The sequence below is a fragment of the Paroedura picta genome, chromosome 7 (genome assembly GCF_049243985.1).
Source record: "Paroedura picta isolate Pp20150507F chromosome 7, Ppicta_v3.0, whole genome shotgun sequence".
In the NCBI taxonomy this organism is placed as follows: Eukaryota; Metazoa; Chordata; class Lepidosauria; order Squamata; family Gekkonidae; genus Paroedura; species Paroedura picta.
The window spans coordinates 59,506,706-59,513,473 of record NC_135375.1 but is presented as its reverse complement, the minus strand read 5'-3'; positions in this window follow the sequence as shown (position 1 = coordinate 59,513,473).

Sequence of the window (6,768 nt, the reverse complement as noted above, 5' to 3'; positions counted from 1 at the left end):
CAGCAGTGACAGAAAACATAAAACAATCCTTTGATAGTACCATCTGTGAGTTTGGTTCAGACCTATCTTAATTCACCTACCTCTCAAGAGTCATGTAACATATTGTGATAGTGAAGTGATACATCTTGAAGATGTAAAATCCTAGATAATTTTTAAAAGAAGTTTTTTTTCACTATGTTTTTGAGTGGATGTACAGCTATATCTTTTGTGCATGTTTGAACATTTCAGTATGATCTATAAAGTTTTCCCTTATTGTCTACTTAGGTATCATGGAGATGTTTGACATTGTTGTATATTCACCCTCTCAGTGCTGTTTTTGACCCTCTATCATAAGCAACACAAAGCATCTGGTATGCGGGTGTGGGAGCATTTGTACCCTTTAAACAAAAAAATTCTCCTGACAGTCTGACTCTCCAAGGGTACATGGGACATATAGCTGCTGTGGAGTGACTTTGTCAGGGCCCCTTCCTCCGTCCCAAACACATACATACACAGAGACTCCCTCCCCTTCCTCCTGTTCCCCCTCTTGCTGTTGGTTTCCTAACCTCCTCCTTGCTTCCTCTGCCCTCCCTCCCTCCCTCATACACACACAGACACACAGACACATACACACCCTCCTCTTCCCCCTCCTGTTTCCCCCTTCACTTTTTGGTTCCCAACCTCCCTCCAACCAAGCAAGCAAATACACACAAGCTTGTGCGCATGCACACACACAAACACACACATACTTCTTTCCCAGTTTGGTGTAGTGGTTAGGAATACAGATTTCTAATCTGGCATGCCAGGTTCGATTCTGCACTCCCCCACATGCAGCCAGCTGGGTGACCTTGGGCTTGCCACGGCGCTGATAAAGCTGTTCTGACTGAGCAGTGATATCAGGGCTCTCTCAGCCTCACCCATCTCACAGGGTGTCTGTTGTGGGGAGAGGAAAGGGAAGGCGACTGTAAACTGCTTTGAGCCTCCTTCGGGTAGAGAAATATAAGGTCGTGCAGCAACTGGCCAGGCCCCAGGGGCCAACGCAGCCACTGGCTGAACCCTTCTCATCTTCTGCTGTGCTTCTTAGGTGGGATGACAGTCCATCTACATTTCCATTTGACGAGGTGCACCAGAAGATGTGTCCCACATCAACAATTTCATTCCCAATCCCCACCCAGTGTTAGGAAGCTTCAATACTGTATGTAGCCACCAACTAGAGTTTCTATTACACTTTTGTCCCCTTCTTCCTCCATAGCCTGGGTCACTAGAAGATTGTATATGTCTGAGTGGGAATGAAACACCTCCTATCCTTTATTCCACGTTGTCTCTTAATACTAGGTAAAAGGCTAAGAGTTAAGATCAGTCAGATCTCAATGAATCTCTTTAAAAACAGATCTTTAATATGTACACATAAACTCTATCATGAAGCAAAATACAGATATATAGGGATTAATCAGAAAACAGCTAGACACATTGCAGATTACTAGGGGGGAACAAAAGGATCTAGCAAATCCAGTATTTACAATACTTTGACATTTTTCTTCTATAAATGGAAACTAGCAGAAGTTTGACAAAGACATTTCCTTAGTCTTGATACAGGCCTTGTCTCCATGCTTACCTCTCTGTTCATGGTATTTCTCTCTCCCTCTGATATAATTTGAGAATTTTTGAATTGTTCTTCATTTCAAAAACAAGCTTGTATAGTTTCACAACTTGTTCTGTCCTATTCCTCTGCCAGGAACACCCAAGCATTTTAAGCACTTTAGACTAGGGTCCCCAAGATGCTCCTTCCTGCAGTACAGGCTGATGCCTGCCCTCCTTGCATCCCCCACTGGAAGTTGGGAAGATGACCCCTGCTCCCCGCTACCGTAGAGATAAGCTGCTACCCACCATCATCTCCTGATGACGGGCATGGTGGTACCATCCTTCTCATTCAGCCATCCCACTCACCATGGTTATGTGAGATGTCAGCAAAGAGAAGAAGGGAGAGGGCCAGGCCTTGGGTCAGAACCTGCACCACCTCAGAGGGGGGAAAGGAGGGAACAGAGTATCTGCCAGTTTGCTCAGAGTGGTCAGGTGTATCTCCCTGGGGCAGACCCTGATGTCATGGGTGGCTGGGCTACTTGGCATCATATTTTAAATACAAGAATAAATTAATTACATCATTTAATGACATCAAGAATCACAAGGCTGAGAAACGTAGGAATACACTTCGACCTTCCTGGAGATTCAATGGGAGACCTTAGTTTTATTACAACAAAGAACAGACTTGGAAAGGGAAATGGCCAAAATTGCAAGCTATTGCAATTCTCAATACAGAATCCCCAGGACTTAACAAGGATATTGGTTTCTTATCTGACAACATATGCTAACCGTATTCAGCCCTCTCATTTGTATTTTGACATATTTATTTTCTTCACTATGTTCCCCTCCTCCATATTAAACCCAAACAAATGGTGGCCTTATAAAATATGCTTGTTATTCCTGTTGGTCCTTGAATCTGTTAACCACCTTCATGCTGTATACTAATCTATAATTTCCTTTATTATCTGTATGACAATTTGCTGCTGTTCACATGTCTTACCAAATGTGTAATTCCAATTTTGGCTGTATTTATTGCTCATGCATGCATCTTGACTCTAATTTTACCTTTCCAGGCAATTAAGCCCCCCTACCTATATGTAATGTTTGATAAAATCTGTTTCAATGTATCTGAAGGAATTGCATCTACACATACTAAGTTTCTCAGTACTCACACCTAGGGTGTTTCCACACAAGGACCAATGTTGCCAATTGGTTCCACAAAGCGAAAACGCTATTTTCAAAAGTGCAATTTCGGCGTTATGCATACCTGCCTTTGTAGTTGAATCCAGTAGCGTTTCATTCGTTTCCCACAGGTTTCCGGTCTCACAAAAATCGCTATAAAGGAAGCAATTTTTTCTGTGCTTGTTCCCTCCCCTGGCTGTCAATCAAACAAGCAGCCAATGGGCGGCCGTTATCATGCTCCCGAAAAGCCCCTTTCCCTTTAAGCACAGGTTTAAAAAAAAAGAAAAACACATGCTGCAACGAATATGCCTTGATTCTTCCTAACGTAGAGACCAATCTAGCTGGCATGTGAGCTGGCGAGTCATCGTTACCATGCTCCCCCATGTGAAAAAAAAATCCCCCCCCCCCGCACGGGCACGATTTTCAGCCGAAAATAAAGGGAACTTGCAAACGGGGCTGTGTTGTGCTTGGAGACTTAGGGGAGCTTTAAAGCCCTTCTGTGGAGGGACTGTAGCCGGAGAAGCCTCGCTGGGTGAATGAAGCCTCGCTGGTTCGTTGCTTTCCACTCGCTCCGAGGAAAAAAAATGGCGATCGCTTCACCGGAAGTTCGGAGGAGAGAGCCAGGGGGAGGGACATGGCTGGAACCGCAACAATGGGAATGCACAGGTCTTTTTCGCTAGTGTTGTAGATTGTTCGCAAGAGTGTAGTGCTTTTCGGAGGGTGAATCCACTTTTCCCGATTTCCCTAGAAGCGCTACAACAAATCGCTTTTCGCGGGAGTGTTGCAGATTGTGTGCGACGTCTTGTGGAACTGCCAATTAGTAGTGTTTATAATTTGCAAGCCTTCTGCTACATTAAAGTCATGCGGAATGGGCCCTAGAATTGAACCTAGAGGTGCCACCAGACTCAAACTTCATTCATACATCTGTTGGTTAGCAGATCTGATCAACCACCTTAATCCAATATCATATTATCACCCAGTTACTTATGCATCTTGATTCTAACCTGCCCTTCCTGGCAACTAAAACCCCACCATCACCACCTATATGTAATGCTTGAATAAATTCTGTTTCACTACATCTGAGGAAGTGAACTTTCGCATAAAAGCTGATACCTTGACTAAACCTTGTTGGTCTTAAAGGTGCCACTGGACTCAAACTTTCTTCTAAGGGCAGGTATTGTCAGGCAATGTATATATTCTGGTAATTCATATATTCTGCCTGACAGAGAGTTAAGGTAGGCATTTGTATGATGGCTGTCCATAAATTAACTTCATGGCAGCAACAACCTAAATCCTGGTCTAAAACCACTGGCTTTCATGGGGTGGTCATGTCAAGCATATTACCGTAAGCTTTGGAAAATGGGACCGTAGTGATGCAGCAATTTCCCCCTTGGGGTGGCCCTGGATGTTACGGTTCAGATTCCCCCTCTCCCATGGTGCTCAATAAGTGACCTTGGACCAGTCACAAGCTCTCTGCTAAAATGTAGGCTAAAATGGAAGAGAGTAAAGTAAGCTGCTTTGGGTCCCCACTGTAGAGAAAGGCAGGGGATAAATGAAGTAAATAATAAATATAGCTCAATATGGGAGAGTAGATAAAAGATTGATTAGTTAGTGGATGGGGAGAGGAAAAAAAAGAAAGAAATAGTGAGGATAAGGATGAAAATGGGTCATGGGAAAGGAGAGAGTGGGCAAAGGCCCCTCTGGAAATCCTTGTGAGTTCCCAGCTGTGCAACTGGATTCAACCTGGCATATAGCGCCATTCTATCTGAAACCACTCCGAATTTTTCCATGGAGTGGCTATTGGGGTGGAGGGACAGAGACAGAAGATTAGATGGCTTCTATATCTCAGTTTTAACTGACCGAAGGAGTCTCAAAGCAGCTTACACCCACCTTCCCTTCCTCTCCCCACAACAGACATCCTGTGAGGTAGGTGAGAACAGTTTCTAACAGGGCTGTGGTGAGCCCAGATCAGTCAGCTGGCTGAATATGAGGGAGCAGGGAATCAAACCTGGCTCACCAGATTAGAAGCCGCTACCACTCTTAACCAGTACATCATGCTGGCTAGGTCCAGGCAGCTGGCTCTATGCAACTCAGTGAGAGTGTTCCTAGCAGCCAAGGGGAGAGACAGTCGGAAAGCTGAAGACAGGGGAGGGTTGATAAAGGTTAGGTCAGCTGGTAGGTGGAGAGAGGAAGCAGGAAAGAGGACAGGTTATGAGGACTTTCAGGGCAGGGCGAGAGAAAAGAGTGAGAGAAGGAGAACTGCCCGCAGCAAATCCTTGCAGGTCTCTCGCTTGTTTTGTTCTGTTTCTGTCTTTTGGTAATGCCTTGGTAACATCTGTGAGTTGCCAATTTTTAGGGTTCAACTATCACCCCAGTTTCTTAATGCAATGGTGGTGGGAGCATCTCTTGCCTACTGAGCATGTATCTAAATGCACAGGCATGAACACTAAGGTACCACACAACACACAGCCTGCCGTTTCACACTCTACAGACCCCGGGATAAATGTGAGAACGTGTTGTCATATAATTGTATTTTTATAAGACATTTTATACGAAGAACAGGGTTAGACTGAGCCAATAACTTCAAGCAAGACAAAAAGCTGAACGTGCGCAAGTATTGTAGGGAAAAAAGTGTTTTATTTCGTTGTGAGCTGTAATTTAACTTGTCAAATTTCTGGCTGAAAGGGACAGTAAGCTTGAAACAAATTCCAGAAAGATGCTTCAAGTCAAACGAAGGATGAACTTTTAAGAGACTGTTTCCGTACAGAACAGATTTTGATCCAGATCGAATACATGGAGCTTAAACATAAGCAGAATGGCTGCTAATATGGCAGGGAAATGGTTTTTCCGTGAATGGGTTTCTATATCCTATTTAGCATTAGAAAATATCATGGTTACAAGATCAAGCATGTTCTGGTTACAGCAACGCTGCATACAATTTCAGTACAATTTGGTGGGGCCTTGGTTCACCTTTCTTTATTTGGAATGTTTCTATACTCCCTATCCAGGGACCTTGCTCATTTTTTCTTAAGTTTGCTGAGTTATAGCTACTTGTACTCAGCAATTATATACTAGAAACAAAGACAATGGTATTTGGTACAGAAAGTAGCATCAAGCAGCCCTCTGGATTTTCTCCTTTAGAGCAAATAATGGCTGAAAAGTCAGGATAGAAAGTGTGTGGCAAGGGTTGGTCAACACTCTAGAGCAGGGGTAGTCAAACTGCGGCCCTCTAGATGTCCATGGACTACAATTACCATGAACCCCTGCCAGTGAACACTGGCAGGAGCTCATGTGATTTGTAGTCTATGAACATCTGGAGGGCCACAGTTTGACAACCCCTGCTCTAGAGGGGCAAAGGCCAGGGTTCCCGATGGAGAGAGCACTGGCACATGTGCTCAGCTCCCTGTCTAGATGGTGGGTGTTTCCTTTGGGAGAGTTTCTGCACTAGCGATATTGTTCAAATTTGCATTTTCACAGGGCAGACTGTTCCATCTGTTTCTGCATTAAAATTCACATTTCGAGGCACCGACCTGAATAGCTCTTTGATTTACTGTGCCTTTTGGAAATTCCTGGTTACAGCAATTTCATGAGACAAGGCAAAATCTAATCCAGGGCTGTCCAATGGAGAAATTCATACACAGGGGGTTTACCCCTGTGCCCACTTGAGTCATTTGTGCATGCCTCTTTATGCACTGCTATCCTCCCTCCCTCCTGAAAATCTGATTTGAAAAACATGGGGTTATTGTGTTACAACACTGTTTCTAGCAATAAGAAACAGCATCAGTCTTCTGTGTTGCACTGCAATGGTGCTATAATGCGATAACCCACATAAAAAAAACCTATTCTTGGGGGAAGTGATTGAGGGTGCACAATGGTGGAATTAAGGGGGAAACAAAAAGAAAGGTATGAGCAGGCACCATTTCGCGAGGGGGGGATAGAAAAGGGGAAGGAATCAAAGCACGATGGGAGGTTGCCTCTGTCAGACTCAGATTTGGAAAGCAAATTGTGAATTTCAGCCTGGGAAAC